The following is a 14,825-nucleotide window of genomic DNA, read 5'->3' as shown; positions in this document are numbered from 1 at the left end:
ATTATCCTCTGTCTTCAGCCCGATGCTCATCCAATCCCATCAATGCCAAGTCTTCCTGTGTACACCTTCTCCACAACTGGTCTCCTTCCTTCTACCTCCACGCCATTATGACCCAGCAGTTGCGGCGCCAAAATGAACGCTCCTACGTCCAATCTCTCCAAAACTCCCAGCACTGTATCCTCCCCTGCTCTCTTTACATGTCTAAACACCTCTAGAAGAAAATTTGAGCCTTGTTTTGGTTATCATCTAGTCTTCTTTTTCTTCTTCTTCTTCGTTCAACATCCTTATATTTACTTGTGATGTTGGAGTGGTCGATGAAGATGTTGACATTTATCTTGGTTTGTAGGGGCACTTTCTCGCCCTCAGGATGCCCAGTTTTTGGTTAAGGGCCCAAATGGGTTGCCTACCATGGCTATATACCCCACCTGCCAGGGTAGTCTCTGTTTGAAGGAGTGTAATCTTTAAGCTTTTTTTTATTTCATTTCTTATTCAGGATTTACATTCTCCTTTACTCTTCAGCTACTACTTCTACTACTCCCACCACTACTTCTACTACTACTACTACTACTACTACTACTACTACTACTACTACTACTACTACTACTACTACTACTACTACTGCTTTTACTACTACTACTACTACTACTACTACTTCTACACTGAATCTTTGCCTTTCAAACTAATAAATCTCTAAATCCCACTAATGTTTGTAATCTTATAAAATCGAGTCAAAACCCACCAGCCAACATGCAAAGTGTGTGTGTGTGTGTGTGTGTCGGGGGGGAAGGGGCGAGCGAATCCACTCAGTACGTTACTTCTTATAGCTTTGAAAAGACGAATCAGACAGTTCAGTGTGGGACTATTAGACCACTTCCCTTGCCTCCTCAGCCCCCTCACCACCACTTGCTTCCTCGTCTCCTGCAGGGGGGGATCATGTGCTATGCTAGATGGCCAGGAGGGGGAGGGGGAGGGACAGGGGACAAGAGCATTTGGCTAGGCGAGCTCTGGAGGTCACTGCCGGCCACCTGTCTCCCTAAGTGGCCTCTTGTTGAGTAATATAATCTTGCCCTCCAGCAGGTGACGTGGTGCGACTTAGGGTGACTTGCCTTCCATGGAGAGAGAGAGGGGGGGATGGGGGGGGGTGGCGTCAAGGAAAAGTAAACACCCATTGTTTTTCGTTATCTAGTAAATGGAGACTAAATATGATAACTGGCCTATAAAACAGAGAGAGAGAGAGAGAGAGAGAGAGACGGGAGGAAAGTGATGAGAAGTAAGGGAGGAAGAGAAGCTAGCGTGAGAGAGAGAGAGAGAGAGAGAGAGAGAGAGAGAGTTTAAACCTCCATAGTGGGTCCTCAAGAGTGAATTACATAAGTGACGCTGATAAAACTTCACTAAGGAGCATCTCACGAACCCTCACAACTAGCCTAACACCCCTCCTCTTCCTCTTCCTCCTCCTCCTCCCTCTTCCCCTTACCTTCCTACCACTCCTCATCCTCTTCCTCCTCTTACTTCCCCCTACCTTCCTTCCCCTCTTCTTCCTTTCGCCATCATACTCAGTTCCTCTCTTCCTCGCCTCCCTCCATGACTATCTCTTTTTCCTGTCTTTAGGGTCATTTAACCACTCCTCTTTCCGCCTGCTTATCCCTTTTTCCTCTCTTCTTTGCCACTCTTTCCTGACCTCCTTTAGCCAGCCTCTTCTTCCTCCCTTTCTTCTTACCCTTGCATCCTTTCCTTCCCTCTCGCTAGTCTCTTCCTAATACTAATAAGATTTTTTATCCCTGCTGACAACTGGAACCTAACTTAACTAACTGGGTGTGTCTCTGAGTGGTCATTGCTACACGCAGATATAGACGCCATAGGATATTCAGCAATACGTACTCTTCCTTCCTCCCTTCCTTCTCACCCTCGCACCCTTTCCTTCCCTTTCGCTAGCCTCTTCGATCCTTCCTTTTCACACTTTTCTTCATCTCATCTCCACTATTCCTCATCCTTCCTTCCTTCCTTCTCACCCTCGCACCCTTTCCTTCCCTCTCGCTTGTCCCTTCTTCCTTCCTTTTCACACTTTTCTTCATCTCATCTCCACTATTCCTCTTCCTTCCTCCCTTCCTTCTCACCCTTCACCCTTTCCTTCCCTCCTCTTGCTAGTCTCTTCTTCCTCCCTTCCTTTTCACTATCTTATTCATTTCCCTCTCAGCTTTTTCACGATCTCTTTTTCCACAGTTCCTCGTTTCCTCCTCTCGCTAGCTTTTCTTCTCCCCTTCATTCTCGCCTTTTCTCCCCGTCTCTCTCTCTCCCTCCTCTGAGTCCTCTCCTCCCACCTTCGTTCCTTCTGTTTCCCCTCTCCCTCCCGTCTTTCCCTCTCCCTCCCGTCTTTCCGTCCCTTTCCCCTTCCCGTCCCTCTCCCTTTCAGTCCAGATTTCCCTCCTCTGAGTCCTTTCCTCCCACCTTCGTTCCTTCGATCTGTCTCCCCTCTCCCTCCCGTCTTCCTGTCTCTCCCCTTCCCGTCCCTCTCCCGTTCAGTCCAGATTTCCTTCCTCTGAGTCCTTTACCTCCCCTTCGTTCCTTGTTTCCCCTCCCCCTCCCGTCTTCCCATTCCCTCTCCCGTTTAGTCCAGATTTCCCTCCTCCTTCCACTATCCACTATCCCCTTTCCTTCTTTCTACATCATCTCCTTTGCCACCCTCCTCCCTATTCTTTCTTGTCTACTGTCTTCTCACTTAACACCTCGATCTTTCCCTTCCCCCTTCCGTCTCTTCCTTTGCTTCACTTCCCCTTCCATCTCTTCCTACATCACCAGCCACGTCACCCTTCTTACCCTTCTTTTGTCTCTACTTTTCCTCTCTTATCCATCTCCCCCTCCACCCTTTCTTTCCGTCTCTACTTACTTCACCTCCCTGCACCTTTTCTCCCCCTCTCCCCAATGCTTCACCTCGATCCTTTCCCATGTTCTCTCCCCCCTTTGATCTCCCCATTCCCTTTCCTTCCATCTCTTCTTCCTACTTCCCCTTCCTTCCCACCCCTCTTCTCCCCCTTCCTATATATACTTAATCTCCCTTCCCACATATTCTCCCCCTCTCCCCTTCCCCCTTTCCTTCCATCTCTTCTTCCTACCTCCCCTTCCTTCCCTCCCCTCTTCTCCCCCTTCCTATATATACTTCAACTTCCTTCCCGCTTTCTCTCCTCCCCTCTCCCTTTCCTCTTTTCTCTCTCCCCTTCCCTCTTCTCCCTCTTCCTATATACACTTCACCTTCCTTCCCACATCTCCTCCCCTCTCCCCTTCCCCTTCCATCTCTTCCTACCTCCCTTTCCTTCCCACCCATCTTCTCCCCCTTCCCATATACTTCCCATCCCATTCCACATTCTCCCCTTCCTTCTTTCCTTCCCAAATGCTTCACCTTCCTGAACATTCTTTCCTCCCATCTCCCCTTCCCTCCCTTCCTTCCATCTCTTCCCCCCTCCCCTCCCCTCCCCCCACTCCACCCCCGCCTACGCATATCACGGACTCATCTCGTGTTACCCTCCACCCTCCTCCTCCCCCTTCCCCCTCCATCCCTTCGTCCACCCCTGCAGAAGGAAGTCCCCTGTTAGGTAATAAATATAGACGGCATTTTTTTTTTTTCGTCCTCGTCGTCACCAGTTGAGTGATTTCGGTCTGTTTGGTTTTATATATCTCGTGTTGTTTTTTGGTTCTTTTTCGTCTGGGGATGTTTTATGTAGTGTTGGAATCATATATATTTTTTTTTACCTTTTTTTTCTTCTTTTTTTTTTGCCCTCGTCGGTATATAGTGCAGTGGAGTGACTTAATTGGGTTTGTTTGGGTTTACCTCGTGTTGGTTTTCTCTTTCCTCTTTCGTTTTATATTATGTAGTGTTGGAATCATATATATATTTTTCACTTTATTTATTTATTTATTTATTTATTTATTTTTTGCCCTCGTCGGTATAGTGCAGCGGCGTGACTTGGGTTTGTTTGGTTCTGCCTCGTGTTGGTTTCCTTTTCGTGTTTGGTTTTATATATGCGGTGTTAGAATCCTATTAAAAACGGATTATTAACGTGGGTTGGGATTGATGGAAGTGAGTTATCTATTTCTCTCGTATGATGCCCTTTCCTGAGTCCTCTCCTCCCACCTCCCTTTCGTCCATTTTCCCTTTCCCTTCCGTCTTCCCGTCCTTTCCGTCCATTTCCCCTTTCCCTTCCGTCTTCCCGTCCTTTCCGTCCATTTCCCCTTTCCCTTCCGTCTTCCCGTCCTTTCCGTCCATTTCCCCTTTCCCTCCCGTCTTCCAGTCCCTTCCCACTTCCGCATCAGTTTACATGGAATACCTGTTTAAAGTAGTGAAGTATATATATAAGGAAGAGAAGCTAGCGAGAGGAAGGAAGGAAAGGGTGCAAAGAAAATAGATGGATAGATAGATCGACAGATACGCGACACCATATTGGACCTATCGCACACATTGTGGATATTATTTCATGGCCGATAAAGTTTTTGGTCTGCCTCCTATAGTAAAAAAAAAGAAAAAAAATCCTTCCTCTTATTATATTCGAAGGACGATTGCAGCCACTTTTCACTTTTAAACATTTCGCGTGTTGTCAAGGTTAGAGATCTAGTCAAGGTTAATGAAAACTGGTAAAACTAGAGTTGGTAAAGAAATGTAAATAGCAAAAGTGTAATTCTTTATTGGTGATTGAATATTTCCTTACAAGTTATATTAATGATACGAGAGCAGCGAATGAGGCAGATGAAGAACAAAGCAAAACAAGCTCATAACATCGTCTCCCGTACAAATAAGCAAAGTAAGTGTACCTAGGCGAACTGATCCCTTCCGTTTTCGTAAGATATTTAATTATGTGATACGAGAGCAGGGAATGAGGCAGATGAAGAACAAAGCAAAACATAAGCCCATAACATCGTCTCCCGTACAAATAAGCAAAGTGTACCTTGACGAACTGCATGATCACTTCCCTATTCGTAAGATGTTTAATTTTGTAATACGAGGGCAGCGAATGAGGCAGATGAAGGACAGAAAAAAAAACACATATATGACATCGGCTCTCGTATAAACCCCGAATATGGGCAGACTCTCTTAGCTTCATACCACGGTTTAAGAGATAAAATACACTGAAAACAGAATAAATAAACATGAGTGTGGTGGCGTAACAGTGGCAGCAGCGTCCGTGAGCCTCTTCCTCCCGCGCAACAGGACGCGCCCAGACCTTGTGGCTGCCGCTGCTGCCTACTGGCCCGCTGTTGTAACAGGAAGAACGATTAACGAGCATACACCATACATCCATACACTCCCACTGTCTCCTCTTCCTGCCTTCGTATCTTCTAAATCTTAATCTACTTCTTGTTATGTCTTGATACTGGCCCGCTGATGTGACAGGAAGAGCGATTAACGATCATATACCATACATCCATACACTCCCACTGTCTCCTCTTCCCCCCTTCGTATCTTCTAAATTCTAACCGTTTGCCTTTTACCGTTGATGAGGTTTCAGGCCCTGCTCCGCCGCTGATGCAGCGCTCTCGAGGGCCGTCAACAATTGCAATATTAGCCTCAACAATAATCTTCGATGCACTTTTTCTCAAACGTCGTAGTGAGTGAGTGAGTGTCTTAATTGCTTTCACAAATAATGTCACAAATATCCATTTGTTCCGTTTTCATGTCTGATATTATCGTTATAGTATCACAATTAAACATCCAACGATTATTTCCAACACACGTACTGAACGTTCATCACACACAAATAGCCATGGTCAGTTATGTTACGAATTCTCTCAATTTCAGTCTGGAGAACTACACAACACTGGTCATTCGCTGAGTGGTTGATTTCAGGCTTCTTGTACCTCACACAATTTATGCATTTCTTCTCAGCCATGGAGCAGTCCTTGGATTTATGATCACCAGAGCATTTGAAACATTTTTGGGCTTCCCCATTTCTCTTAGCAGTGCAGTTGGCCTCAAGATGGCCATATCTCTGACCGTGATAACATATAATTGCATGGTATCTGTCTCTCACTGTGTATATTCCCCACTCTAATTTTAACTTGTCGTGATTCTTGTGAATCAGCTCTCTTACAGTTGGGTCACACCTCAATATGTATATAGTGCATTGTACTGCCAGCTGCAGGCTTGCTAAAAATCAGCTTAATCTTATCCTCAACACCCTTAATTGTGTGTAAGAACTCATTGCGGTCTAAGATGGTCTCCTTTATTTTTCCCTTGGTCTCCTCTTTATGCACATTGCATATCATGTGTTTCATCTTTCCAACACTCTTGGTACTAATTTGCTCAACAGACTCCAGTTTTTGAGCAGCCTCATTCCTCATGTTCTCATCATTAAAGTTCATGACAATTAGGACACAAACAGCAGTCAATCCACTTTCTGCCTGTGAAATCCTCACAAGCATAACACAAATCCCTCGTGCCCCTGGCTCTGCTGGCAGCAGCCATGCTGACACAGCACTCTCCGGGGCAAGACAGCACACGTCCACTCAGCTCCACGACTCACTCACATGCTCAATCCTACCTATACTTCTTATTATACCTTGATACTGGCCCGCTGATGAGACAGGAAGAAGAATTAATGAACTTGCCCATAAAATTATGCACTCCCTACTGTCTTTCCTCTTCCCTGCTTTCTGTATAATCTTCATTTTAACCCTCATCTTGTTATACCTTCTCATACCCTCGATACTGGCCCGCTGATGTAACAAGAACAATGAAGGACACCATACGTCCATACACTTCCAATGTCTTTCCTCTCCCCTCCTCTGTATCTTCAACAGTATATAAAAAAAAGAGCTCTCGGAACCTCAAATATTAAGTTCAATGAATCTCGTAACACAACAAAGGAAGAACAAGAAGTAAGGACACCATACGTCTATACACTTCCAATGTCTTTCCTCTCCCCTCCTCAGTATCTTCTCCGGTATATTAAAAAAAGAGCACACGGAACCTCGCAAATGTTAAGTTCAATGGATCTCATAACACAAAAGCAAAGAGCCTCTCGTGTAGCCCGCCAAGCGACACACACAGGCAGAAGATGACAATTAATTGGATCTCGTAACACAACAAAGCAAAGAGCCTCTCGTGTAGCCCGCCAAGCGACGCACACAGGAAGAAGGTGACTTAATTAATTGGATCTCGTAACACAACAAAGCAAAGAGCCTCTCGTGTTGCCCGCCAAGCGACACACACAGGAAGAAGATGACTTAATTAATTGGATCTCGTAACACAACAAAGCAAAGAGCCTCTCGTATTGCCGCCAAGTGACGCACACAGGAAGATGACTTAACGGCGCCAACAATTACTGGAGTGCCGCGATTATCGGTCCGTTATGCAAGAGGCGGGTCAAGGAGCAGAAAAAGGGCTAATTGGATCACGATGCTGCGTTAAAAGCCTTTAAAGACGAAAAAACGAAATCAATACCGTGAGAAAGAAAGATTGCATAAGAAGACAACATATGAAAAAAAGAAACCATACTGCAGTGAGAAAGAAAGCTTGCGTAGAAAGACATAAGATTCGAAAATAAAACAATATCGTGAGAAAGAGTTTGCTAGCAAGGCATAGAAGACGAAAAAGTATAAGTGACCCCTCTTTCGGCAGCCTCTTTGGATTCATTTTAGGAGCAGCGAGTAGCGGGCTTTTTTATATTATTGTTTCCGTTTTTGTGTGCCCTTGAGCTGTCTCCTTTGTTGTAAAAAATAATAATAACATCGTAGGAAAGAAAGTTTACGTTAAAAGACATGAAAGGCTCAAAAGTCTACTGATGTCGTTCGCCTGAATCACGCTTTGGAGACGGCGTTATCAGGAGGGCGGGTGATGGCGACACGGAGAAGGTGAAGCAACGTGTGTGTGTGTGTGTGGGTGGTGGTGGTGGGTGGCAGAGGGAATCAAGCAACGGAGATGAGAGTGATAGCCATTGACGACGTAGTTTCTGTATTTGTTGTAAGGTTTGTGATGGGGGTGTTGAGTGTTCCCTAAGCCTTCAGTTTCTCTCCATATTGTAGCTACCCATCTTTTTTATTTTTGTCTTAATTCTTTCATGCAAGACGGCGCGGGATTATTTTTTCATTTATTGCTCCCTTTTTTTTTTGAGGGGTTTTAATTATTTACTTGAGTGTTCCCTAAGCCTTCTGTTTCTCTCCATATTTTACCCATCGTTTATATTTTTGTCCTAATTCTTTCATGCAAGACGGCGCGGGATTATTTTTTCATTTATTGCTTCCTTTTTTTTTTTGGAGGGTTTTTAATTATTTACTTGAGTGTTCCCTAAGCCTTCTGTTTTCTCCATATTTTACCCATCGTTTATATTTTTGTCTTAATTCTTTCATGCAAGACGTCGCGGGATTTTTTTTCATTATTATTTCCTTTTTTTGCCCTTGATCTGTATCCTTGGGTGTAAAAATAAATAAATAAATAAATAAATGAATAAAAAAACAATTGCCTGCACCTAACGGACTGGGGTCGACCATCAGGCTCCTCCAAAAAAGCCTACCGACGCCATAGACTGAAACGTTGAATTAAGAGAAAATAAATAATAATAGTAAATGAAACAATAAAAAATACGTTCTTAGAAAAAATAACAAAAAAAGACATAATAACAAAAACTACAAACGCGAAACTGAGCTAAACTATCCGATTGCTAAAAAAAAAGTATGTGAATGAAAGAGCAAACATTTTACGTATTCCACAATTGCAAACTGATATAAGGAGAGAAAGTTTAACAATGTACAACAACTAAGGTTTACGTAAAAAGACAGCAAAAACACACATACACACGCACAAAAACAGAAGAGTAGGTGTATGATAATCTCGAGTTGACCCCTTGCTGCAACGAGGCGTTATGAAAGTTTTGGCAGAATGCTTAAATATGTGTGTTACGACGCTGCTTTGCCTACGTCGTGTATCGTTTTGTGTGACGCCTCATAATAGAAAGATAGATAGATAAATAAACAGATAGATAGATAGATAGATAGATAGATAGACAGTTGGATAGAGAGATAGATATAGTCAGAGAGAAAAACAAATCTTAGTAATAATATTTAATCTCTCCATTTCGAAACGCTCACTTTGGGGTCTGAATATTAGAAAAAAAAACATCTTTACCTTTTGCAACGACTATGCGATGCGTCTTAAACAACACTAACGCAATGCCGAGTAATGCAAAAAAAATGTACTTGATAAACACACTTGGTAACGAAACTCGCACGGCATAACTGTGAATAAAAAACAACAACTAAACCGTAAAGCTGGATATAGACTCGAAAGCCTCATCAAACGTAGGTGTATACGCCCTAAAAGGTGTGAGAATTTGTATGTTTAAGCAATTCGCCGACCAAACACATATTTGAGTAGACTTCCGTAGGAGTTTGGGGCATTTCCAAGGGTAGTTTTATAAGTACACAGTTCCACACATGCACATACGTACACACAGACCGATTGCTCTCACATCTAATATCATGAAATGCCTTGAAAATAGTGTTAAGAACCATTTATGTGATAGAATGGAAAATTTGAGGGATCCGATGTAATTTGCTTACTGTAAAAACAGAAGTGTATAAGATGCAAGCCTAATTTTTATGAATGATATTTGCAAGCATTTAGATAAAAGAAATACATCAACAAGAATTCTATTCATAGATTTTAGCTCCGCTTTCAGTACTATCCAGCCCCATATACCTTTAAGCAAACTGTTGGAGATGGGTTACAACAGAAACCTTTTGAACTGGGTTTTTAGTTTTTCAACACAAAGGCTCCACTATACAAAAATCGGTAGTGAACTCTCTGACAAAATCGCCACCAACACTGGCGCGCCTCAGGGGTGTGTGTTGTCCCCCATACTATTCAGTCTGTACACAAATGAATGTAGGAATGTTTTTGGCAATTGTACCCTTATCAAATGCGCCGATGATGCAGTAATTACAGGAAAGATATTCAATGATGACTGCAGAAATTACATAACTCAGGTCCAAAAATTCGTTGAGTGGTGCAAATTTTTTTTTTTAAATGTAAATAAAACCAAAGAAATTATAATAGATTTTAGGAAAAAGTTCATAAGAGTTCCAGATAATATCAGTATAGATGGGGAACCTGTAGAGTGGGTAAATCAATATAAATATCTCGGAATTTTAATTGATGATGAACTTAAAGGAAATGCCAACACAGACCTAGTCATCAAAAAATGCAACCAAAGACTCCATTTTCTCAGAATTTTAAATGATGTCCTTGTAGATAAAAAAATAAAAAAATATTCAGCTTGTCTTACAAATCCACTTTAGAATCAATTCTTAATATTTCAATTACTACCTGGTATAGAAAAATAACTTCTTCAGATAAAAATAAGCTAAATGAAATAGTTAGGAAGGCTAAAAGATTAGGTGCAGATGTAATAGCAACAGAGATACTATATCAAGAGGCTGCACTAAAACAAGTGGAGAAATTACTGCAGGACCAAAAAAAATACTGCAGGACCCAAAAATATACTGCAGGACCAAAAAAAAATACTGCAGGACCAAAAAAAAATACTGCAGGACCCAAAAATATACTGCAGGACCAAAAAAAAAATACTGCAGGACCAAAAAAAATACTGCAGGACCCAAAAATATACTGCAGGACCAAAAAAAATACTGCAGGACCCAAAAAAATACTGCAGGACCAAAAAAAATACTGCAGGACCCAAAAATATACTGCAGGACCAAAAAAATACTGCAGGACCAAAAAAATACTGCAGGACCAAAAAAAATACTGCAGGACCAAAAAAAATACTGCAGGACCAAAAAAAATACTGCAGGACAAAAAAAAAAATACTGCAGGACCAAACTCATCCTCTGAGTAACTGTTTTATGTTTTTAAGGTCAGGATAAGAACAGATCGTTATAAAAAATCTTTTGTTCCCAGCAGCATTGTGCTTTTCAACCATGTTTATTTATGGAATTATGTTTTTATGTATGTTATGTAAACCATACTATACTATATCATACTATATAATGTATTGTACACTGATTTGTACTCTTTTGGAGCCTGTAGCCACAAAGATTTTCACTTGTATGCATTAATGTATAAAAATGTGACAACTTAATTAACTTATCTTATCTTATCTTATCTTTCACATACACAGTTCCACACATTCACACACATACACACACATGCACAGTTCCACATGCACTGTTCCACATACATATTTTTTACAGTTCCACTCACACTAACTTGCGACTTAATTATTTTTTGCATTACCATTATAAGCTCCAGTCTGCGTGTTAGGTTGGGGTGAGGTGGGCGGGGAGGAATGTGTGAGGCTGATGGAGTCACCCTTCTTGCCGTCTGTCTGTCCGTTCAGCGTTTAGCGTGATCACGTGTGTGGGGCGTGGACGGGCAAAACAGGACGCCGTGGGTCATTTCGCTTGCCAGACAGTCAGTAAGTCAGTTAATTCTTCATTCAATCATTGTCAGTTAGTCAGATAGACATTCATTTATTCATTCATTTATTTAGTCATTCAGGTAATTAATCAACCACTAGTATAATCGGTCAATCTGCCAATTATTTAGTCAGTCACTCAGTCATTCATTCAGTTAGCCAGTCAGTCTCTCAGTCAGTTACCCGGTGTTTTAGTCAGGTAGATAGTAAGTAAGTTAGTTAGTTAGCCAGTTACTCATGCAGGCATTTGGTCTGATACTCTGTTAGTTAGTTATTTGGTCAGTCACTCCATTAGTCAGTCAGTCAAGTAGTTAGTCATACAGACAATCAGTCAGTTAGCAAGTCGGTCAGTCAGTCAGTCAGTTAGTTAGTCAGTCACTAAGTCAGTCAGTCAAATACATTGAAAGCCTGTCTATCAGTCAGGTAAATAAGTTAGTCAGTCAGACTCTCAGTCAGTCAGTCAGTCAGTTAGGTAGACTTAATTAGTCAGTTTGGGTAGACTGACTTACTTACTGACTGACTGACTGACCGAGTGGTGCGGGCGGTGAGTCCGTGGACCTAGGGTGACGGAAGGTTATCCTCATGCTGCCCAAGATATAAATGCTGCCCAGATCTTCAGTCAACCCTAACTTCAGCGGATTTGTTCAGGAGGAGCACCGGGGGGCAGCATGGGCCAAGCACGAGTCACACATCACGGCAGCCACTATAAATAAAATTCGCCTGCGCCACTAACGGGCTGAGGTCATCGAAGAGACCCTGAAGAAAGCCTACCTAAAAAAAAAAATAAATAAAAAAAAATAAATAAATAAATAAGTAAATAGTGTGTCAGTCAGATGGCTAGTCAGTAACTTAATCAGTCAATCAGTTAGTTCGGTAGTCAGTCCGTAAATCTGTCAGTTGCTGAGTTAATTAACAAGACACATTTAAAGCACGATAAGAAAAAAAAAGTATAAGGAAAAATAAAACAGTGGGGGATGAACTGGAGTAGGGACGAATTAGAGGTGAAATCAAGGTGACAGACACACAAAGAAACAGATAGACGACCTGGGGGGGCGGACAGACAGACAGACGATCACGCGGCCGAGCGGTGAGGCGCGGGTGGTGGCGATGGAGGTGGTCAGGCCATGGCGTGGTGACCAGATGATACAGGTTTTCCACTGCAGGTGACCGCAATCAGACCTGCACGGAGCTATCTGTCGCGCGAGGGGAAACCTGAAGTGTTGAAGTGTGTGTGTGTGTGTGTGTGTGTGTGTGTGTGTGTGTGTGTGTCCCAATGATGTGAAGTACTATCTCGGTGATGAAAGAGTCACAGCATATGTTGCGTTTTATTGTATTTATTTGCCTATGTATTCATTTATTTTATTTATTATGTTATTATTATTATTATTATTATTATTATTATTATTATTATTATTATTATTATTATTATTATTATTATTATTACTATTACTGTTGTTATTCATGTTTTTTGCTATATTTGCTGTTCTTGTAATGATGACAACAACAACAACAACATAATCATCATCATCATCATCATCATCATCAACAGCAACAACAACAACAACAGCTATAACAACAAAAACAAAAAACAACAAATCCAAAACAAAAGAAACAAAAACAACTACAACAACAAACCATAAACAGTAGCTATACGTATACCCGGACACACACCCATACACATCAGTTTACTTTAGGCTCGTCGCCTCCGAGATTCGCGCACTTTATTCTGCCTCACGGAAGCATGACGCGCAGGAGTTGGCGGCGGCGCGGCGTTGCTCAAGTCACCGCGGATTACCTGGCGCTGCGGCGGGCCCGAAAAATATGTTGTTGTCACTGCAAAGCGCATGACGGTGACTATTTGGTGTGTTTGGGTGTGTGTGTGTGTGTGTGAGAGAGAGAGAGAGAGAGAGAGAGAGAGAGAGAGAGAGAGAGAGACAGACGGAAAAGAGTGATCGCAAGTGAGAGGATGTTTTTGGTAGATAATATTAGAACTTTCCTTTACCAGTCTCCTTTCTCTCTCTCTCTCTCTCTCTCTCTCTCTCTCTGCGTGTTAAGTTTTCCGGTGGCTTCGTTAAAATAAACTATAGTCAAGGAGTCATTTATGAAGATTTGGGGTTATTTTTTCTTCCTTTTTTTTTATGAGGAAAGACATGCGAGGAGGGAGGAAAGTGCATGAGAGGAAGAAGGAAAAAATAAGGAAAAAAAATTGCTTCGTTGTGTCCTGTCATGCAGACTTTCATATTTTCTTGTTATTAAATTCTCTCTCTCTCTCTCTCTCTCTCTCTCTCTCTCTCTCTCTCTCTCTCTCTCTCTCTCTCTCTCGCGGACATGTGTTTTAGAGAGAGAGAGAGAGAGAGAGAGAGAGAGAGAGAGAGAGAGAGAGAGAGAGAGAGGAAATTGGTAAGGGAAACTCGTCCTTATGTACAGACTATCAGATTAACCGGAACGGAAATGCCAGAACTGATAAGCAACATACAAGCGTGCATAGCTGGAGGAGGAGGAGAAGGAGGAGGCGCTAAAGTATCGTATGAGGTATAGATCCATGTTCTTAAACACATAGGTCTCCCAATACTATTAGGTAGTTCCCAAGGCCACAGAGAAGATTGACGGGGTTTTCATGAGTGTTTTATTCGTTCATGATGCAGAAGTCGTGTATAACTATCACTAGCCTCACAAAACAGTCCATGATAATCCCAGCAATTTCTACGAGAGGCTATTCAGACGGTAACCGAGGCTCTTACTATTTACAAGCTTTTCGATTATGTAACACGATTGGAAAAGCCTAAACCGATAAGCTATCAATGTAAGTGCAGAAGTCGTGTAAAACTATATCTCTAGCCTCACAAAACAGTCCATGAAAATCCCAGCAACTTCTACGAGAGGCTATTCAAACATGGGAACCGAGCCGCCGAGATGGTTAAAAATTCGGGCTTTAGTGTCGTATCCCTTACTATTTACAAACCTCGATTATGTAACACGATTGGAAAAGCCTAAACCGATAAGCTGTTAATATAAGTGCAGAAGTCGTGTAAAACTATGACTAGCCTCACAAAACAGTCTATGAAAATCCCAGCAACTTCTACGAGAGGTTATTCAAACATGGGAACCGAGGCGCCGAGATGGTTAAAAACTCGGGCTTTAGTGTCGTATCCCTTACTATTTACAAGCTTCTCGATTAACACATTCAGAAAAACCTGTAGTACTGATAAGCTTTTAAATGGACGTGTGGAGAACTTGAGATGAAGGAAGAGGAGCAAAGAATCAAGTAACTCATTTGGATCTCTTATTTACGAACTTCTCTCGATTACCACGGCCAGAAAAGAAACCTCAACCGATCTGATAAGCTACTGAAGAAATGGGGAGATTCATGGTTAGGAAAAAGGGAAGAAAGTAAAGAGAGAGGAACAC

The sequence above is a fragment of the Eriocheir sinensis genome, chromosome 9, assembly GCF_024679095.1.
Source record: "Eriocheir sinensis breed Jianghai 21 chromosome 9, ASM2467909v1, whole genome shotgun sequence".
In the NCBI taxonomy this organism is placed as follows: Eukaryota; Metazoa; Arthropoda; class Malacostraca; order Decapoda; family Varunidae; genus Eriocheir; species Eriocheir sinensis.
This window is presented reverse-complemented; position numbering follows the sequence as displayed.